Source organism: Oncorhynchus keta, chromosome 13 (genome assembly GCF_023373465.1).
Source record: "Oncorhynchus keta strain PuntledgeMale-10-30-2019 chromosome 13, Oket_V2, whole genome shotgun sequence".
Taxonomy (NCBI): domain Eukaryota; kingdom Metazoa; phylum Chordata; class Actinopteri; order Salmoniformes; family Salmonidae; genus Oncorhynchus; species Oncorhynchus keta.
In genome coordinates this window covers 6369835-6392838 of record NC_068433.1, presented here as the reverse complement: position 1 = coordinate 6392838, position 23004 = coordinate 6369835, and the positions used below count along the sequence as shown (strand labels likewise).

Here is a 23004-nt window from a genome sequence, read left to right as displayed (position 1 = left end):
AACCCCTGGCCACTCCCAAACCATATGAAACAATGTGCCAGGAGCCCCCTGACGGCACAGTGACAAATTTGGGGATTGTCTAGCTTTCATCTTGAGTAGTTATACATGGGCAAAACTGTAACATATCATTTGGTGTAAAAAATATATATATTTTTTAATGAAATTGAGATGTTGGACCAAACTGTGGTCCAATTGGTCACAGTACTACACACGCAGAGGTCTTCCTTCCATGAAGTATGGGACGGGATTGGTTTGTGAGTCATTTTTACGCGGCAGAGATTGTAATTTAGTCAGTCCCTTTGTACTATTATGAATGTTTATTTTTTTTATTTTTATTTTACCTTTATTTAACCAGGCAAGTCAGTTAAGAACACATTCTTATTTACAATGACGGCCTAGGAGCAGTGGGTTAACTGGTCTAGGAACAGTGGGTTAACTGCCTGTTCATGGGCAGAACAACAACCTTGTCAGCTCGGGGATTTGAACTTGCAACCTTCCGGTTACTAGTCCAACGCTCTAACCACTAGGCTACCCTGCCGCCCCAGTTAAACTGGTTCTGGAGGTCTTGGAAAGCATTTGATAGCCTTCAGTGATATCTGAGGTAGTATGAATCCCTCTTTCAGACCATTGATGAAAGGAGAGGTTGACCACTCAGTTGGAGAGCGTGGTTGTGAAATAAGGGGAGGTGTGGATGGTATTTCAGATTGATTTTAGTCTGATTACCAACCAGGCGCCAGACTGAGATAAGTTGTGAGATGATAGGGCCGAATTGGAGTTTGCAGTGTTTGAAGAGGGATATCAGAATGGATTCTGTCTTGGAGTCTATGACGGGCAACTAGTTTTCCCTCCAGGGGGCGCCAGAATACAGCTGTATCAGGATGTAACCATGACGTAAGACGAAAGCCCCCCAAAAAAACTAATTTGAAATTTGGGAGGTTTTGGCCAACTGCACATTTTCTACGCCGAAAGTGTTGAGAATTTATTACAGGGGGAATTTCCTCTTCCAAATGAATTTAGCAAGTAAAGAATGTATCCTATCCCAGTTGATCCTTGGCTATATATTCATTTGAATTTTCGAGACTTCGAGCCTGAAAACAGACTATGCTTCTTCAGGTGGTGTTGAAAGAGGGATCATGGAACTATAAAAGTTGATCCTTGGCTATATATTAATTTTAATTTTCGAGACATCGAGCCTGAAAACAGACTATGCTTCTTCAGGTGGTGTTGATTGTAAACGAGGATATTATTCTATTCCCAGGCAGCGCAAATGTTGGACTCTGGGGCTGTTTAGAGGCAGTTCTGAATCGTCCAAATCTTGGACTCTGGGGCTGTTTAGAGGCAGCTCTGAATCGTCCAAATGTTGGACTCTGGGGCTGTTTAGAGGCAGCTCTGAATCGTCCAAATGTTGGACTCTGGGGCTGTTTAGAGGCAGCTCTGAATCGTCCACATGTTGGACTCTGGGGCTGTTTAGAGGCAGTTCTGAATCGTCCAAATGTTGGACTCTGGGGCTGTTTAGAGGCAGCTCTGAATCGTCCAAATGTTGGACTCTGGGACTGTTTAGAGGCAGCTCTGAATCGTCCAAATGTTGGACTCTGGGGCTGTTTAGAGGCAGTTCTGAATCGTCCAAATGTTGGACTCTGGGGCTGTTTAGAGGCAGCTCTGAATCGTCCAAATGTTGGACTCTGGGGCTGTTTAGAGGCAGCTCTGAATTGTTCAGGGTCCCGTTGATTTTATATCCAGATATAGAGCTGTAGTTATAAAAAACGCTGAGTAGGTTAGGTAATGACTGAGGTGCATTGCCCACACAGAGTAGTACATTGTCTGCATATGGATATATTTGGTAGTCTGTGCCAAGTACAGTAATGGGATCATGATGTGGTGACTGTCAGACAGCTTGCGCCAGAGGTTCTAGGGATAGAGCGAAAAGCATTGGACTTAGAGGACAGCCCTGTCAGCTATTTCGGCCTGTGTTGAATTGGGATGAGCATACACTACAGGTATGTAGTTTTAGAACACCAACTCATTCAAGGGTTTTTCTGTAGTTTTTACTATTTTCTACATTAACAAAAAAGTGTTATAAACAAATCAAAATATATTTTAGATTTGAGATCCTTCAAATAGCCACCCTTTGCCCTGATGACAGCTTTGCACACTCTTGGCATTCTCTCAACCAGCTTCACCTGGAATGCTTTCCCAAAGTACTGAAGGAGTTCCCACATATGCTAAGCACTTGTTGGCTACTTTTCCATCACTTGCGGTCTGACTCATCCCAAACCATCTCAATTGGGTTGAGGTCTGGGGGATTGTGGAGGCCAGGTCATCTGATGCAGCACTCCATCACTTTCCTTCTTGGTCAAATAGCCCTGATACAGCCTGGAGGTGTGTTGGGTCATTGTCCTGTTGAAAAACAAATGATAGTCCCACTAAGCCCAAACCAGATGGGATGGCGTAAAGCTGCAGAATGCTGTGGTAGCCACGCTCGTTATGTGTGCCTTGAATTCTAAATAAATCACAGACAGTGTCAACAGCAAAGCACTCCCACACCATAACACCTCCTCCTCCATGCTTCACGGTGGGAAATACACATGCTGAGATCATCCGTTCACCAACACTGCGTCTCACAAAGACACGGAGGTTGGAACCAAAAATCTCCAATTTGAACTCCAGGCCAAATGACAAATGTCCACCAGTTTAATGTCCATTGCTTGTTTTTCTTGGCCCAAGCAAGTCTCTTCTTCTTATTGGTGTCCTTTAGTAATGGTTTCTTTGCAGAAATTAGACCATGAATGCCTGATTCCACACAGTCTCCTCTGAACAGTTGATGTTGAGATGTGTCTGTTACTTGAAATCTGTGAAACATTTATTTGGGCTGCAATTTCTGAGCGTGGTAAACTCTAATGAACTCATCCCCTGCAGCAGAGGTAACTCTGGGTCTTCCATTCCTGTGGCGGTCCTCATGAGAGCCAGGTAACTCTAATGAACTCATCCTCTGCAGCAGATGTAACTCTGGGTCTTCCATTCCTGTGGCGGTCCTCATGAGAGCCAGTTTCATAATAATATAATAATATATGCCATTTAGCAGACGCTTTTATCCAAAGCGACTTACAGTCATGTGTGCATACATTCTACGTATGGGTGGTCCCGGGAATCGAACCCACTACCCTGGCGTTACAAGCGCCATGCTCTACCAACTGAGCTACAGAATCATAGCGCTTGATTGTTTTTGCGACTGCACTAGAAGAAACTCTTAAAGTTCTCCATGCCTTAAAGGAATTATGTACTGTCATTTCTCTCTGCTTATTTGAGCTGTTCTTGCCATACTATATTATATTATATTATTATGGTCAAGTAGGGCTATATTCTGTATACCAACCCTACCTTGTCACAACACAACCGATTGGCTCAAACGCATTAAGAAGGAAATAAATTCCACAAATGAACTTTGAAGAAGGCACACCTGTTAATTGAAAGGTGACTACCTCAAGAAGCTGGTGGAGAGAATGCCAAGAGTGTAAAAATCTGTCATCAAGGCAAAGGGTGGCTACTTTGAAGAAAAATATATTTTGATTTGTTTAACACTTTTTTTTGGTTACTACATGATTCCATATGTGTTATTTCATAATTTTGATGTCTTCACTATTATTATACAAAGTAGAAAATAGTAAAAAATAAATAAACACCATTGAATGAGTAGGTGCTCTAAAACTATTGACCAGTAGTGTATTTTGACAGTTCCCATACGCCGTAGAACAAGTAATAAATATTGCCACTTTAGGCAGACAAAGGCTTTTTCTACGTCCAATAACAATATGGCTGATGCAGAGTCAGTATTCATTGACCCAATATGGAAAAGATTAACCTTCTGGTCTTGCTGTACTTACTAACACTGGGTCAGAGCGTATGGCGCCATCCACTGATTGGAATATAAGTTATATTTCAATAGTTTTCATTGGCACGTCATTTTTGAGAAAATAGATGGCTGGAAAATAATTAAAAAGAACGTGTTTTATGAATGACAGAGAGCTCCTGCCTGTCAGTTAATTTTCTGATAATCTACCGATCAAGAAAAGCTTGTGGAGAGGTGCACAGAGCACATTTTTGTTTAAAATTGTCATAATTGGTAATTTAATTCTGTAATATTGTGTTGGTTGATTTGTTTAACTTGTATGAAAACAAGGTAGAGTACAACATAATGTTTCCACTGACCTCCAGGAGGATCATCAACAGTGTTTCCACAGTCCTCCAGGAGGATCATCAACAGTGTTACTACAGTCCTCCAGGAGGATCATCAACAGTGTTACTACAGTCCTCCAGGATCACCAACAGTGTTTCCACAGTCCTCCAGGAGGATCATCAACAGTGTTACTACAGTCCTCCAGGATCATCAACAGTGTTACCACAGTCCTCCAGGAGGACCATCAAGAGTGTTACTACATACCTCCAGGAGGACCATCAACAGTGTTAATACAGTCCTCCAGGATCATCAAGTGTTACCACAGTCCTCCAGGACCATCAAGAGTGTTACTACATACCTCCAGGAGGACCATCAACAGTGTTACCACAGTCCTCCAGGAGGATCATCAACAGTGTTACCACAGTCCTCCAGGACCATCAACAGTGTTACTACAGTCCTCCAGGATCATCAACAGTGTTACTACAGTCCTCCAGGATCATCAACAGTGTTACCACAGTCCTCCAGGATCATCAACAGTGTTACCACAGTCCTCCAGGATCATCAACAGTGTTACTACAGTCCTCCAGGATCATCAACAGTGCTACTACAGTCCTCCAGGAGGATCATCAGTGTTACCACAGTCCTCCAGGATCATCAACAGTGTTACTACAGTCCTCCAGGATCATCAACAGTGTTACTACAGTCCTCCAGGATCATCATCAGTGTTACCACAGTCCTCCAGGATCATCAACAGTGTTACTACAGTCCTCCAGGATCATCAACAGTGTTACCACAGTCCTCCAGGATCATCAACAGTGTTACCACAGTCCTCCAGGATCATCAACAGTGTTACCACAGTCCTCCAGGATCATCAACAGTGTTACTACAGTCATCCAGGATCATCAACAGTGTTACCACAGTCCTCCAGGAGGATCATCAACAGTGTTACTACAGTCCTCCAGGACCATCAACAGTGTTACCACAGTCCTCCAGGAGGACCATCAACAGCGTTACCACAGTCCTCCAGGATCATCATCAGTGTTACCACAGTCCTCCAGGACCATCAACAGTGTTACCACAGTCCTCCAGGAGGACCATCAACAGTGTTACCACAGTCCTCCAGGATCATCAACAGTGTTACCACAGTCCTCCAGGATCATCATCAGTGTTACCACAGTCCTCCGGGATCATCAACAGTGTTACCACAGTCCTCCAGGAGGATCATCAACAGTGTTACCACAGTCCTCCAGGATCATCAACAGTGTTACCACAGTCCTCCAGGATCATCAACAGTGTTACCACAGTCCTCCAGGATCATCAACAGTGTTACTACAGTCCTCCAGGATCATCAACAGTGTTACTACAGTCCTCCAGGATCATCAACAGTGTTACCACAGTCCTCCAGGATCATCAACAGTGTTACTACAGTCCTCCAGGATCATCAACAGTGTTACTACAGTCCTCCAGGATCATCATCAGTGTTACCACAGTCCTCCAGGATCATCAACAGTGTTACCACAGTCCTCCAGGATCATCAACAGTGTTACCACAGTCCTCCAGGATCATCAACAGTGTTACTACAGTCATCCAGGATCATCAACAGTGTTACCACAGTCCTCCAGGAGGATCATCAACAGTGTTACTACAGTCCTCCAGGATCATCATCAGTGTTTCCACAGTCCTCCAGGATCATCAACAGTGTTACCACAGTCCTCCAGGAGGATCATCATCAGTGTTACTACAGTCCTCCAGGAGGATCAACAGTGTTACCACAGTCCTCCAGGAGGATCATCAACAGTGTTACTACAGTCCTCCAGGACCATCAACAGTGTTACCACAGTCCTCCAGGATCATCAACAGTGTTACTACAGTCCTCCAGGATCATCAACAGTGTTACCACAGTCCTCCAGGAGGATCATCAACAGTGTTACTACAGTCCTCCAGGACCATCAACAGTGTTACCACAGTCCTCCAGGATCATCAACAGTGTTACCACAGTCCTCCAGGATCATCAACAGTGTTACTACAGTCCTCCAGGAGGATCATCAACAGTGTTACTACAGTCCTCCAGGAGGATCATCAACAGTGTTACCACAGTCCTCCAGGATCATCAACAGTGTTACCACATTCCTCCAGGATCATCAACAGTGTTACCACAGTCCTCCAGGATCATCAACAGTGTTACTACAGTCCTCCAGGACCATCAACAGTGTTACTACAGTCCTCCAGGAGGATCATCAACAGTGTTACCACAGTCCTCCAGGATCATCAACAGTGTTACCACAGTCCTCCAGGACCATCAACAGTGTTACCACAGTCCTCCAGGATCATCATCAGTGTTACCACAGTCCTCCAGGATCATCATCAGTGTTACTACAGTCCTCCAGGATCATCAACAGTGTTACCACAGTCCTCCAGGACCATCAACAGTGTTACTACAGTCCTCCAGGATCATCAACAGTGTTACTACAGTCCTCCAGGATCATCAACAGTGTTACCACAGTCCTCCAGGATCATCAACAGTGTTACCACAGTCCTCCAGGACCATCAACAGTGTTACTACAGTCCTCCAGGAGGATCATCAACAGTGTTACTACAGTCCTCCAGGATCATCAACAGTGTTACTACAGTCCTCCAGGAGGATCATCAACAGTGTTACCACAGTCCTCCAGGATCATAAACAGTGTTACCACAGTCCTCCGGGATCATCAACAGTGTTACTACAGTCCTCCAGGAGGATCATCAACAGTGTTACCACAGTCCTCCAGGATCATCAACAGTGTTACCACAGTCCTCCGGGATCATCAACAGTGTTACCACAGTCCTCCAGGAGGATCATCAACAGTGTTACTACAGTCCTCCAGGATCATCAACAGTGTTACTACAGTCCTCCAGGAGGATCATCAACAGTGTTACCACAGTCCTCCAGGATCATAAACAGTGTTACCACAGTCCTCCAGGATCATCAACAGTGTTACCACAGTCCTCCAGGATCATCAACAGTGTTACCACAGTCCTCCAGGATCATCAACAGTGTTACTACAGTCCTCCAGGATCATCAACAGTGTTACCACAGTCCTCCAGGATCATCAACAGTGTTACCACAGTCCTCCAGGATCATCAACAGTGTTACCACAGTCCTCCAGGATCATCAACAGTGTTACCACAGTCCTCCAGGATCATCAACAGTGTTACCACAGTCCTCCAGGATCATCAACAGTGTTACCACAGTCCTCCAGGATCATCAACAGTGTTACTACAGTCCTCCAGGAGGATCATCAACAGTGTTACTACAGTCCTCCAGGATCATCATCAGTGTTACTACAGTCCTCCAGGAGGACCATCAACAGTGTTTCCACAGTCCTCCAGGAGGATCATCAACAGTGTTACTACAGTCCTCCAGGATCATCATCAGTGTTACTACAGTCCTCCAGGATCATCAACAGTGTTACCACAGTCCTCCAGGAGGATCATCAACAGTGTTACCACAGTCCTCCAGGATCATAAACAGTGTTACCACAGTCCTCCAGGATCATCAACAGTGTTACCACAGTCCTCCAGGAGGATCATCAACAGTGTTACCACAGTCCTCCGGGATCATCAACAGTGTTACCACAGTCCTCCAGGAGGATCATCAACAGTGTTACCACAGTCCTCCGGGATCATCAACAGTGTTACTACAGTCCTCCAGGAGGATCATCAACAGTGTTACTACAGTCCTCCAGGATCATAAACAGTGTTACCACAGTCCTCCGGGAGGATCATCAACAGTGTTACTACAGTCCTCCAGGAGGATCATCAACAGTGTTACTACAGTCCTCCAGGATCATCAACAGTGTTACCACAGTCCTCCAGGAGGATCATCAACAGTGTTACTACAGTCCTCCAGGAGGATCATCAACAGTGTTACTACAGTCCTCCAGGATCATCAACAGTGTTACTACAGTCCTCCAGGATCATCAACAGTGTTACTACAGTCCTCCAGGATCATCAACAGTGTTACTACAGTCCTCCAGGATCATCAACAGTGTTACTACAGTCCTCCAGGAGGATCATCAACAGTGTTACTACAGTCCTCCAGGATCATCAACAGTGTTACTACAGTCCTCCAGGAGGATCATCAACAGTGTTACTACAGTCCTCCAGGATCATCATCAGTGTTACCACAGTCCTCCAGGATCATCAACAGTGTTACCACAGTCCTCCAGGATCATCAACAGTGTTACTACAGTCCTCCAGGAGGATCATCAACAGTGTTACCACAGTCCTCCAGGATCATCAACAGTGTTACCACAGTCCTCCAGGATCATCATCAGTGTTACCACAGTCCTCCAGGATCATCAACAGTGTTACCACAGTCCTCCAGGATCATCATCAGTGTTACCACAGTCCTCCAGGATCATCAACAGTGTTACCACAGTCCTCCAGGATCATCAACAGTGTTACCACAGTCCTCCAGGATCATCAACAGTGTTACCACAGTCCTCCAGGATCATCAACAGTGTTACCACAGTCCTCCAGGACCATCAACAGTGTTACTACAGTCCTCCAGGAGGATCATCAACAGTGTTACCACAGTCCTTCAGGATCATCAACAGTGTTACCACAGTCCTCCAGGATCATCATCAGTGTTACTACAGTCCTCCAGGATCATCAACAGTGTTACCACAGTCCTCCAGGATCATCAACAGTGTTACTACAGTCCTCCAGGACCATCAACAGTGTTACCACAGTCCTCCAGGATCATCAACAGTGTTACTACAGTCCTCCAGGATCATCAACAGTGTTACTACAGTCCTCCAGGAGGATCATCAACAGTGTTACCACAGTCCTCCAGGGTCATCAACAGTGTTACCACAGTCCTCCAGGATCATCAACAGTGTTACTACAGTCCTCCAGGAGGATCATCAGTGTTACCACAGTCCTCCAGGATCATCAACAGTGTTACCACAGTCCTCCAGGATCATCAACAGTGTTACTACAGTCCTCCAGGAGGATCATCAACAGTGTTACCACAGTCCTCCAGGATCATCATCAGTGTTACCACAGTCCTCCAGGATCATCAACAGTGTTACTACAGTCCTCCAGGATCATCAACAGTGTTACTACAGTCCTCCAGGACCATCAACAGTGTTACCACAGTCCTCCAGGATCATCAACAGTGTTACTACAGTCCTCCAGGATCATCAACAGTGTTACTACAGTCCTCCAGGAGGATCATCAACAGTGTTACCACAGTCCTCCAGGGTCATCAACAGTGTTACCACAGTCCTCCAGGATCATCAACAGTGTTACTACAGTCCTCCAGGAGGATCATCAACAGTGTTACTACAGTCCTCCAGGATCATCATCAGTGTTACTACAGTCCTCCAGGATAATCATCAGTGTTACTACAGTCCTCCAGGAGGACCATCAACAGTGTTTCCACAGTCCTCCAGGAGGATCATCAACAGTGTTACCACAGTCCTCCAGGACCATCAACAGTGTTACCACAGTCCTCCAGGATCATCATCAGTGTTACTACAGTCCTCCAGGATCATCAACAGTGTTACTACAGTCCTCCAGGATCATCAACAGTGTTACCACAGTCCTCCAGGATCATCAACAGTGTTACTACAGTCCTCCAGGATCATCATCAGTGTTACCACAGTCCTCCAGGACCATCAACAGTGTTACCACAGTCCTCCAGGATCATCAACAGTGTTACCACAGTCCTCCAGGATCATCAACAGTGTTACTACAGTCCTCCAGGACCATCAACAGTGTTACCACAGTCCTCCAGGAGGATCATCAACAGTGTTACCACAGTCCTCCAGGAGGATCATCAACAGTGTTACTACAGTCCTCCAGGATCATCAACAGTGTTTCTACAGTCCTCCAGGAGGATCATCAACAGTGTTACCACAGTCCTCCAGGATCATCAACAGTGTTTCCAGTCCTCCAGATCCTCCAGGAGTCCTCCAGGATCATCAACAGTGTTACCACAGTCCTCCAGGATCAGTCAACAGTCCTCCAGGATTTCCACAGTCCTCCAGGATCATCATCAGTGTTACTACAGTCCTCCAGGATCATCAACAGTGTTACCACAGTCCTCCAGGACCATCAACAGTGTTACTACAGTCCTCCAGGATCATCAACAGTGTTACTACAGTCCTCCAGGATCATCAACAGTGTTACCACAGTCCTCCAGGATCATCAATAGTGTTACCACAGTCCTCCAGGACCATCAACAGTGTTACTACAGTCCTCCAGGAGGATCATCAACAGTGTTACCACAGTCCTCCAGGATCATCAACAGTGTTACCACAGTCCTCCAGGATCATCAACAGTGTTACTACAGTCCTCCAGGATCATCAACAGTGTTACCACAGTCCTCCAGGAGGACCATCAACAGTGTTTCCACAGTCCTCCAGGATCATCAACAGTGTTACTACAGTCCTCCAGGATCATCAACAGTGTTACCACAGTCCTCCAGGATCATCAACAGTGTTACCACAGTCCTCCAGGAGGATCATCAACAGTGTTTCCACAGTCCTCCAGGATCATCAACAGTGTTACCACAGTCCTCCAGGATCATCAACAGTGTTACCACAGTCCTCCAGGATCATCATCAGTGTTACCACAGTCCTCCGGGATCATCAACAGTGTTACTACAGTCCTCCAGGAGGACCATCAACTGTGTTACCACAGTCCTCCAGGATCATCAACAGTGTTACTACAGTCCTCCAGGATCATCAACAGTGTTACCACAGTCCTCCAGGATCATCAACAGTGTTACCACAGTCCTCCAGGATCATCAACAGTGTTACCACAGTCCTCCAGGATCATCAACAGTGTTACCACAGTCCTCCAGGATCATCATCAGTGTTACCACAGTCCTCCAGGATCATCAACAGTGTTACTACAGTCCTCCAGGAGGATCATCAACAGTGTTACTACAGTCCTCCAGGATCATCATCAGTGTTACCACAGTCCTCCAGGATCATCAACAGTGTTACTACAGTCCTCCAGGAGGATCATCGACAGTGTTACCACAGTCCTCCAGGATCATCAACAGTGTTACCACAGTCCTCCAGGATCATCATCAGTGTTACCACAGTCCTCCGGGATCATCAACAGTGTTACTACAGTCCTCCAGGAGGACCATCAACTGTGTTACCACAGTCCTCCAGGATCATCAACAGTGTTACTACAGTCCTCCAGGATCATCAACAGTGTTACCACAGTCCTCCAGGATCATCAACAGTGTTACCACAGTCCTCCAGGATCATCAACAGTGTTACTACAGTCCTCCAGGATCATCAACAGTGTTACCACAGTCCTCCAGGATCATCATCAGTGTTACCACAGTCCTCCAGGATCATCAACAGTGTTACTACAGTCCTCCAGGAGGATCATCAACAGTGTTACTACAGTCCTCCAGGATCATCAACAGTGTTTCCACAGTCCTCCAGGATCATCAACAGTGTTACCACAGTCCTCCAGGATCATCAACAGTGTTACTACAGTCCTCCAGGAGGATCATCAACAGTGTTACTACAGTCCTCCAGGATCATCATCAGTGTTACCACAGTCCTCCAGGATCATCAACAGTGTTACTACAGTCCTCCAGGAGGATCATCAACAGTGTTACCACAGTCCTCCAGGATCATCAACAGTGTTACCACAGTCCTCCAGGATCATCATCAGTGTTACCACAGTCCTCCGGGATCATCAACAGTGTTACTACAGTCCTCCAGGAGGACCATCAACTGTGTTACCACAGTCCTCCAGGATCATCAACAGTGTTACTACAGTCCTCCAGGATCATCAACAGTGTTACCACAGTCCTCCAGGATCATCAACAGTGTTACCACAGTCCTCCAGGATCATCAACAGTGTTACTACAGTCCTCCAGGATCATCAACAGTGTTACCACAGTCCTCCAGGATCATCATCAGTGTTACCACAGTCCTCCAGGATCATCAACAGTGTTACTACAGTCCTCCAGGAGGATCATCAACAGTGTTACTACAGTCCTCCAGGATCATCAACAGTGTTTCCACAGTCCTCCAGGATCATCAACAGTGTTACCACAGTCCTCCAGGATCATCAACAGTGTTACTACAGTCCTCCAGGATCATCAACAGTGTTACTACAGTCCTCCAGGAGGATCATCAACAGTGTTACCACAGTCCTCCAGGATCATCAACAGTGTTACCACAGTCCTCCAGGATCATCATCAGTGTTACCACAGTCCTCCAGGATCATCAACAGTGTTACCACAGTCCTCCAGGATCATCATCAGTGTTACCACAGTCCTCCGGGATCATCAACAGTGTTACTACAGTCCTCCAGGAGGACCATCAACTGTGTTACCACAGTCCTCCAGGACCATCAACAGTGTTACTACAGTCCTCCAGGATCATCAACAGTGTTACTACAGTCCTCCAGGATCATCAACAGTGTTACTACAGTCCTCCAGGAGGATCATCAACAGTGTTACTACAGTCCTCCAGGATCATCAACAGTGTTACTACAGTCCTCCAGGATCATCAACAGTGTTTCCACAGTCCTCCAGGAGGATCATCATCAGTGTTACTACAGTCCTCCAGGAGGATCATCATCAGTGTTACCACAGTCCTCCAGGAGGATCATCAACAGTGTTTCCACAGTCCTCCAGGATCATCAACAGTGTTACCACAGTCCTCCAGGATCATCAACAGTGTTACCACAGTCCTCCAGGAGGACCATCAACAGTGTTACCACAGTCCTCCAGGAGGACCATCAACAGTGTTACCACAGTCCTCCAGGATCATCAACAGTGTTACTACAGTCCTCCAGGATCATCAACAGTGTTACCACAGTCCTCCAGGATCATCAACAGTGTTACTACAGTCCTCCAGGATCATCAACAGTGTTACCACAGTCCTCCAGGATCATCAACAGTGTTACTACAGTCCTCCAGGATCATCAACAGTGTTACCACAGTCCTCCAGGATCATCAACAGTGTTACTACAGTCCTCCAGGATCATCAACAGTGTTACCACAGTCCTCCAGGATCATCAACAGTGTTACTACAGTCCTCCAGGATCATCAACAGTGTTACCACAGTCCTCCAGGATCATCAACAGTGTTACTACAGTCCTCCAGGATCATCAACAGTGTTACCACAGTCCTCCAGGATCATCAACAGTGTTACTACAGTCCTCCAGGATCATCAACAGTGTTACCACAGTCCTCCAGGATCATCAACAGTGTTACTACAGTCCTCCAGGATCATCAACAGTGTTACCACAGTCCTCCAGGAGGACCATCAACAGTGTTACCACAGTCCTCCAGGAGGACCATCAACAGTGTTACCACAGTCCTCCAGGATCATCAACAGTGTTACCACAGTCCTCCAGGAGGACCATCAACTGTGTTACCACAGTCCTCCAGGATCATTTGTTTATATAAATGAATTTAGATAATTGCTTCTCCATTTGAGAAATGAACTGCTGATTCTGCAACAAAGTAGTGTTGATCGGCAGTTATTTCCATGACGATCACCGGCAGACAAAATGTCATGACAACCCTAATGGTGACACGTTGTGTTTATAAACTGCAGCACAATTAGTTGCGAGTTCAATGTATCTGGTTACAGTGCTAGCATGTATTAACAGCAGCTAAAAAAAAAAATCGCAAATGCAATTAAGTGGGTCTAGCATGAACATAAACAAGTTGCTCATCCAGTGCTGTAGCTGATAGGAATAGTCATGTCCGTAGGCATAGTATTCCTCGCCTACCATCAGGCCCAGTGCAGTCAGAATTAACATTTTATTGTGTTTCATATCGTTTTTGAACAACAGCTACTGAATCTTACACTGTAGCAGCATGGAAAATGTGATCAGTGTTATTGCACAATAGTTGCTGGTCCCTACGAGCAAAAGACATTGAGATGTTTTTTTGTTTAAAACACCTATTTTCGGTCAATACATTTTTCTCCTGGGAATGTATAAAGCCCTTGTTTTGAGCAAGTTCTGAATGAGGGGATACTAGAATAGACCAATAAAGAGATGTACAAAAAACTACACCCTGCTGTAAAGACAGGAATTACACTCCCCCTTCCACTTTCCTGTGTGAGTGCGTCCAGACAGTCCACTCCCAGACAGCCCTGGCAAAAACCACTTTTACCTGATCTTTAATTACAGGGACAATCTGGGATTGGTACATGCATTTTGGACTTTTAAAGTAATTATAGATTGATTTTTGAAGAATATAACATATATTCCTAATAAGCCGTATAAAATCAGAACCCAAAATATAAGCTTGTCTTACTCCAATGTTAGTAAACGTTGTACATGTAAACAAACACTGCATAGCCTCAAACTATGCTTAAAGGTTCAATGCAGCTATTTTTTACATTTATCTCAATATCAAATAGTTTCTGGGTAACAATTAAGTAAGTAGCTTACTGTGATTTTGTTTTCAATTAAAATGGTCAAAGAAGAAGAAGAAGAAACAAAAGAAGAAACAAAAATAGATTCTAAGCAAATAGCAATTTCTCAAGCAAGAATTTAGTTAGGACTGTCTGGGAGTGGTCTGAGTGGGGAGGGGAAAACTGAAAATGAGCTGTTATCTTCAGAGCGGTTTGGAACTCTCTTTCTTATTGGTCTATTAACAAATGTACCTGGTGATGTCACCAGGCAGGCCAAAACTCAGTCCCACCAAAACGTCTCTAACAATAAGAGGCCATTTTCATCATTTTTCACAGAATTATTACAACCTCACAGTGTGGAAATACTGTATATATAAAACACAAGAAATCACATTGTTAACTGCATGTGGTCTTTATAACTATTACTTTTGATATCATGGATGGTCCTGGCATCCATAGCTCTAGGCATTGATTTTTGAAGAATATAACTTATATATTCCTAAATTCTATGAATTCAAGAGTGGTTACATTTCTCCAGGCCCATATCTCAGCTTTTTCCCAAAACAGAGGCGGAGTAAATGCTTTTGTTTTTGTTTCAATTGCCGCTTTAATTTAATTTGAATTCATTTTAATTAATTAATTAATTTTAATTAATTTGTTCATCCTTTAATAGAGTTTTGGAAGACAACTTTGCTCCAATAATGTGCATCCTGTGTGCACATCAACAGTGTGCATCCTGTGTGCACAATCATTTAAGAGATATGATGCTAAATGGTAATGACAACAAGCAGTGCGATCAACAAAATAGGTTAGACCTGAGCAGTGTCATAGGACAACAGAAACACCAAATGATAAGCTGACATCCAACCGCCAACATTTAAAAAAATATATTCACAGATTTGATATGCCCATAAACGTGATTTCCATGGGCATACTAAGTCAGCACATAATTTGTGGCACATAAAGTAGGATTTTTGTATGTTTTTTTTTTTTTAGGTTTATGTCTACGTCAACACGTGTTACTAGGTTACACCTGTCATAACACTACTACGCTTCCTGACTTGTCACAATGGCCATTTTCAATGACTTCCAGACTTACTTCCAGTAAGGGTTTTTACAAAAGAAACAATTGGTAGGAGCAGTGGGATGTGAAGCCTGTCTCGATACAGTAGAGAACGCTAGTTCTTAAGGGATCCGAGGTAAGAACACCCTGGAGAGAGAGTAAAGTACATACGTTTGGAGAGAGCGCTAAGCACCATGCTATTTGCTGCATTGTGATGCTTCATAGAGCCTAAAGTGAAGATGGAAAAGACTGTGAATAGTTGGTCCACCAAAATAAGGTAGGCACATTCCTCCATGTGATCTCGGAGTACCCTGCAGTTAAATGGTTCTGGGGCAAAGATACTAAATTCATTTGGAAGCGCATGAATTTAAATAGTTAATGCTTTGCAGCTATTATGTTACTTAACGATGATAGGTCCTCGAATCTCTCAGTGAATCAGAGAAGATTACTGCTGGCAGGCAGCAATGCCGCAAGAGAAGATGTTGGCTCTTAGATGGCAATCACCTTAGATGGCAAACTCCCTCCCAAATCGCCAGTGGATACAGTTACTATGAAACGTAATAACATTAAAATTATCGACAGCGAGAATGAATGGTCAAGAAACAGATATACTTGATTCTGTTAAGAATAACCTCCGTTAACGCCTAACATATACAATTAAACAATCTGTACAGCACCAGTCAACAGTTTGGTACCAGTCACAAAGACATTATTTGATTATTTTTCACTTTCTTTGCTTTCAGGCCCACGGGGAAGGGATGGTGTGGGGAGAGTTTTCTCTGGTTGCCGGGAGATGACTGACGAGCAACCCTAGTTGCGAGGTGGACGATTGGATGGGAGGTTGGGGTGGAGGCCCATTTTTTTTGTTTTGTTTACAGTATATTTAATTCATTATCACTTAAATTCTGAATGTATTTCTTTCTGTTATTTTTCTTTTGAGTGCCAGCATATGGTCACATGTTTTATAAACGTATACATTGAAATAGATAATGAACATGTAAGAACAGAAAAGGCCAATGACTGCACAGTCTTGAAGAGATTTACTCTTCATTCTTGTACAACTTACCCTATGGATAACTTTTCACTTCATCCACCACTAGTTTGATGATACACATATGAATATATGCAAATGTTTATATAATACACTGTGGCAGACCAGGGGGTATGATCCAAACGTTTACACAGACCAGACACAAGTGTGATACCTCAGTTTCAAGGGTTTTTATTTCTGACAATAAAGGAAAAGAAAAGAAACCGGTCTCCTACAGGAAACCTCTTCTGGGTTACTGTCTTCAGGGCTCCGGGGAATACTGTGTTCTCTGGGGTAGAACACAGAGCCTCTCAGTTCATGTAGACCGTCAGGAAGTCTATCCGGTAGCAACCTCTCACTACCTCCAACCTCCCCTGTGCTGCCCTTCAGGCAGACTTATGGGGCCTGTACGGCTGGTGAGCAATCAGCCCCAATTAGTCCTGGCCGGAGGACCCGTCGAGATCTGTCACGTCCAGCAGAGGGAGCCACCACCGCGTGAGGGGCAATGGGAGGTCTTCACTGCTCGGTACCACCACAGGTCCCGTCGATGTCCCAGGTCTTGACCACAACACAACCAGGGCTGTCCTCACGTGCCGCCTCTTCAATAGGTCAATGTGGTAAATCTGTTGGGATTTCCGTCTCCCCGACTGCCGTACATGGTAATTTACGGGTACCAGCTTCTCTGTCACCTTGTACGGCCTTTGCCATGTTGCCAGGGGGATTAAAAATAACACCTTGTCACCCACCTGGAACTCTCGGGGTTGGGTCCCCCGATTGTAGACCTTGGCTTGGGCGCGCTGGGCCTTCACCATATGCTCCCTTACCACTGGCCATATGGCTGTCATCCACTCCCTCATTGTCTCTATGTGTTCCACCACGCTGCGTAAGGGGGTCGGCTGGGCTTCCCATACCTCCAGTGGCGAGGGCCAGTAGGCTACGTGGTCTCCTCCCTTAGAGGAGTTCAAAAGGGGAAAACCCAGTGGAGGCCTGGGGCACTTCTTGGATCTAAAACATTAGGTGGGGTAGTAGATGGTCCCAGTTCTTCCCACCCCGCTCGATGACCGTTCGACGAGCCCATCCGTCTGCAGGTGAAAGACAAAGGTCCGGATCTGCTTTATCTGTTTATCTTCATCAGCCCGGACATGAACTCGGTACCTTGGTCGGTCAGGATCTCATTTGGGATGCCCACCCAGCTGAAGAGGTGGAACAGCTCCCGGGCGAATGCCCTTGGAGACTGCCGCCCGTAGGGGAATGGCCTTGGGATATTGGGTGGCATAATCTACTTCTACCAGGATGTATCGGCGTCCTCGGGCTGTTTTTACCAGAGGACCCACTATGCCCATGGCGATGCATTCAAACGGCACTCCGATGATCAGTAGGGGGACCAGCGGGTGTGCTTTTGGGGTGGTGATTTGGCACCTCTGGGCAGCTGCGGCAATAGTCTTCCACGTCCCGCCTCATCCCAGGCCAGTCGATGTTATCCTTGTTTGTGCGTCACCTGATACATGAGGTTATTTTTTATTTGGAAATGGGGCTATCACCAGTCACTCACCCCCGGAAGAAGCTGGCCATCCACCGCTATCACTTGGTCCGATGGCTTTCAAGTTCTGATCCTCCCACTGCGTGGTCCCGAACTGTCCCCTCAGGGGGCTCAAGGCAGGTGTGTCAGCAGGTCCCTCAAAATCGAGGAGGGGAACATGGGCTCCTCCTCTGCTGGTTCACCAGGTGAGGTTGGTTCCGGCGCCCCCTCGGACCCCGACTCCGGGTCCATAGTCACAGGGTTGACAACCGTTCACTTCCAGGCCGCGTACGCGACGATCCGTCCCCACTCTCGTCGGTCTCCAGGCTTCGTCGACTATCCCCCGGCTGTCTCTCTTTGAGACATGGATTGTGATGTGTGCCATTCAGAGGGTGAATGGGAACGACAAAAGTTTGAAGTTCCTTTGAATGGGGTATGGTAGTAGATGCCAGGCACACTGGTTTGAGTGTGTCAAGAACTGCAATGCTGCTGGGTTTCTCATGCTCAACAGTTTCCCATGTGTATCAAGAATGGTCCACCACCCAAAGGACATCCAGCCAACTTGACACAACGGTGGGAAGCATTGGAGTCAACATGGGCCAGCATCCCTGTCGAATGCTTTCGACACCTTGTAGAGTCCATGCCCCGATGAATTGAGGCTGTTCGGAGGGCAAAAGGGGGTGTAACTCAATATTAGTAACGGTAACATTACGCTCCTTAAGAATACATCTTGGGCTAGATTAGACCCACATGCCTTGTATTTCCTACCAGAGAAGGTTAGAGTTAGACACAAATGCCTTGTATTTCCTACCAGAGAAGGTTAGAGTTAGACCCACATGCCTTGTATTTCCTACCAGAGAAGGTTAGAGTTAGACACAAATGCCTTGTATTTCCTACTAGAGAAGGTTAGAGTTAGACACAAATGCCTTGTATTTCCTACCAGAGAAGGTTAGGGTTATACCCACATGCCTTGTATTTCCTACCAGAGAAGGTTAGAGTTAGACCCACATGCCTTGTATTTCCTACCAGAGAAGGTTAGGCTTAGACCCAACTGCCTGTAACCCCTACAAGAGAAGGTTAGGGTTAGACCCAACTGCCTGTAACCCCTTCAAGAGAAGGTTAGGGTTAGACCCAACTGCCTGTAACCCCTTCAAGAGAAGGTTAGGGTTAGACCCAACTGCCTGTCACCCCTTCAAGAGAAGGTTAGGGTTAGACCCAACTGCCTGTAACCCCTTCAAGAGAAGGTTAGGGTTAGACCCAACTGTCTGTAACCCCTTCAAGAGAAGGTTAGGGTTAGACCCAACTGCCTGTAACCCCTTCAAGAGAAGGTTAGGGTTAGACCCAACTGACTGTGACTCCTTCAAGAGAAGGTTAGGGTTAGACCCAACTGCCTGTAACCCCTTCAAGAGAAGGTTAGGGTTAGACCCAACTGCCTGTAACCCCTTCAAGAGAAGATTAGGGTTAGACCCAACTGCCTGTAACCCCTTCAAGAGAAGGTTAGGGTTAGACCCAACTGCCTGTGACCCCTTCAAGAGAAGGTTAGGGTTAGACCCAACTGCCTGTAACCCCTTCAAGAGAAGGTTAGGGTTAGACCCAACTGCCTGTAACCCCTTCAAGAGAAGGTTAGGGTTAGACCCAACTGCCTGTAACCCCTTCAAGATAAGGTTAGGGTTAGACCCAACTGCCTGTAACCCCTTCAAGAGAAGGTTAGGGTTAGACCCAACTGCCTGTAACCCCTTCAAGAGAAGGTTAGAGTTAGACCCAACTGCCTGTAACCCCTTCAAGAGAAGGTTAGGGTTAGACCCAACTGCCTGTAACCCCTTCAAGAGAAGGTTAGGGTTAGACCCAACTGCCTGTCACCCCTTCAAGAGAAGGTTAGGGTTAGACCCAACTGCCTGTAACCCCTTCAAGAGAAGGTTAGGGTTAGACCCAACTGCCTGTAACCCCTTCAAGAGAAGGTTAGGGTTAGACCCAACTGCCTGTAACCCCTTCAAGAGAAGGTTAGGGTTAGACCCAACTGCCTGTAACCCCTTCAAGAGAAGGTTAGGGTTAGACCCAACTGCCTGTAACCCCTTCAAGAGAAGGTTAGGGTTAGACCCAACTGCCTGTCACCCCTTCAAGAGAAGGTTAGGGTTAGACCCAACTGCCTGTAACCCCTTCAAGAGAAGGTTAGGGTTAGACCCAACTGACTGTCACCCCTTCAAGAGAAGGTTAGGGTTAGACCCAACTGCCTGTAACCCCTTCAAGGGAAGGTTAGGGTTAGACCCAACTGCCTGTAACCCCTTCAAGAGAAGGTTAGGGTTAGACCCAACTGCCTGTAACCCCTTCAAGAGAAGGTTAGGGTTAGACCCAACTGCCTGTCACCCCTTCAAGAGAAGGAGACATACTCAAAGTAGGCAATTTTTCAGTTTACCTTCATTTTCCACATGACGGACTCCGAATGCAAGTTTAAATAAAATGGTGTATGGGGATTCCATTCCAGTCTGATGGGAGCTCGCTTTGCTGACAGCTTATCATATTTCAGCCTTGAAATTCTTAACGCAGAAGCCATGAGTGATGCATACGCTTTTTAGTTATTTTTATCTTCATATGCATTGCTTCTCTGAAACAAGATTTGGAGGGTTGCAGTAGGGCCTTTTACCCAGGAAAAAGCTATACTGTGAGAGAGCCCATCTCTCCCTAAAAATAAACAAGCCTCAATTTAGATGCAAAAAAAAGGGAAACAAAACAAGCATAAATTCAAGCCAATTTATAGTTGAGCGCCATCACTAAAGGCAATGAGGTAAATTGCTTCTGGCAGATCATTTAAAGTACTACTCCTACTACTGAGTCTCTTTGTCAATATGTTTTGTTGCTAGTTATTTTACTTGTCATAACATAGAAGTGGACAGCAGAGGAGAGATAATCTCGATAAGGGACTAAACATCAAGGGACTGGCAGGAATATTGAAAACAATTTAGATCGTTGTGAGTTAGAATGAAACAGTGAGTTAGAATGAAACAGTGAGTTAGAATGAAACAGTGAGTTAGAATGAAACAGTGCGTTAGAATGAAACAGTGAGTTAGAATGAAACAGTGAGTTAGAATGAAACAGTGCGTAAATGAAAATGAAACAGTGAGTTAGAATGAAACAGAATGAAACAGTGAGTTAGAATGAAACAGTGAGTTAGAATGAAACAGAATGAGTTAGAATGAAACAGTGAAACGTTAGAATGAAACAGTGAGTTAGAATGAAACAGTGAGTTAGAATGAAACAGTGAGTTAGAATGAAACAGTGAGTTAGAATGAAACAGTGAGTTAGAATGAAACAGTGAGTTAGAATGAAACAGTGAAACAGTGAGTTAGAATGAAACAGTGAGTTAGAATGAAACAGTGAGTTAGAATGAAACAGTGAGTTAGAATGAAACAGTGAAACAGTTAGAATGAAACAGTGCAGTTAGAATGAAACAGTGAGTTAGAATGAAACAGTGCGTTAGAATGAAACAGAATGAAACAGTTAGAATGAAACAGTGAGTTAGAATGAAACAGTGAGTTAGAATGAAACAGTGTGTTAGAATGAAACAGTGAGTTAGAATGAAACAGTGAGTTAGAATGAAACAGTGCGTTAGAATGAAACAGTGCGTTAGAATGAAACAGTGCGTTAGAATGAAACAGTGAGTTAGAATGAAACAGTGAGTTAGAATGAAACAGTGAGTTAGAATGAAACAGTGAGTTAGAATGAAACAGTGAGTTAGAATGAAACAGTGAGTTAGAATGAAACAGTGAGTTAGAATGAAACAGTGAGTTAGAATGAAACAGTGAGTTAGAATGAAACAGTGCGTTAGAATGAAACAGTGAGTTAGAATGAAACAGTGCGTTAGAATGAAACAGTGAGTTAGAATGAAACAGTGAGTTAGAATGAAACAGTGAGTTAGAATGAAACAGTGAGTTAGAATGAAACAGTGCGTTAGAATGAAACAGTGAGTTAGAAGAATGAAACAGTGAGTTAGAATGAAACAGTGAGTTAGAAGAATGAAAACAGTGAGTTAGAATGAAACACAGTTAGAATGAAACAGTGAGTTAGAATGAAACAGTGAGTTAGAATGAAACAATGAATGAAACAGTGAGTTAGAATGAAACAGTGAGTTAGAATGAAACAGTGAGTTAGAATGAAACAGTGCGTTAGAATGAAACAGTGAGTTAGAATGAAAGTTAGAATGAAACAGTGAGTTAGAATGAAACAGTGAGTTAGAATGAAACAGTTGAATGAAACAGTGAGTTAGAATGAAACAGTGAGTTAGAATGAAACAGTGAGTTAGAATGAAAATGAGAATGAAACAGTGAGTTAGAATGAAACAGTGAGTTAGAATGAAACAGTGAGTTAGAATGAAACAGTGAGTTAGAATGAAACAGTGAGTTAGAATGAAACAGTGAGTTAGAATGAAACAGTGAGTTAGAATGAAACAGTGAGTTAGAATGAAACAGTGCGTTAGAATGAAACAGTGAGTTAGAATGAAACAGTGAGTTAGAATGAAACAGTGAGTTAGAATGAAAAGTGAGTTAGAATGAAACAGTGAGTTAGAATGAAACAGTGAGTTAGAATGAAACAGTGAGTTAGAATGAAACAAGTTAGAATGAAACAGTGAGTTAGAATGAAACAGTGAGTTAGAATGAAACAGTGAGTTAGAATGAAACAGTGAGTTAGAATGAAACAGTGAGTTAGAATGAAACAGTGAGTTAGAATGAAACAGTGAGTTAGAATGAAACAGTGAGTTAGAATGAAACAGTGAGTTAGAATGAAACAGTGAGTTAGAATGAAACAGTGAGTTAGAATGAAACA

General features: G+C 44.6%; 1 protein-coding gene and 1 long non-coding RNA gene across 3 annotated transcripts in view; one reads left to right on the top strand and one right to left on the bottom strand.

Annotated features, from left to right (window-relative positions):
- LOC118371767 (glucosidase 2 subunit beta-like) overlaps positions 1-23004 on the bottom strand; it is a 317257-nt gene that overhangs the window by 104796 nt on the left and 189457 nt on the right. The gene's annotated exons all lie outside the window — the stretch shown is intronic.
- Positions 18822-21265, top strand: LOC127906671 (uncharacterized). Its single transcript, XR_008062327.1, has 3 exons — positions 18822-19430; positions 20061-20354; positions 20439-21265. It is a non-coding gene; the product is annotated as an uncharacterized LOC127906671 (long non-coding RNA).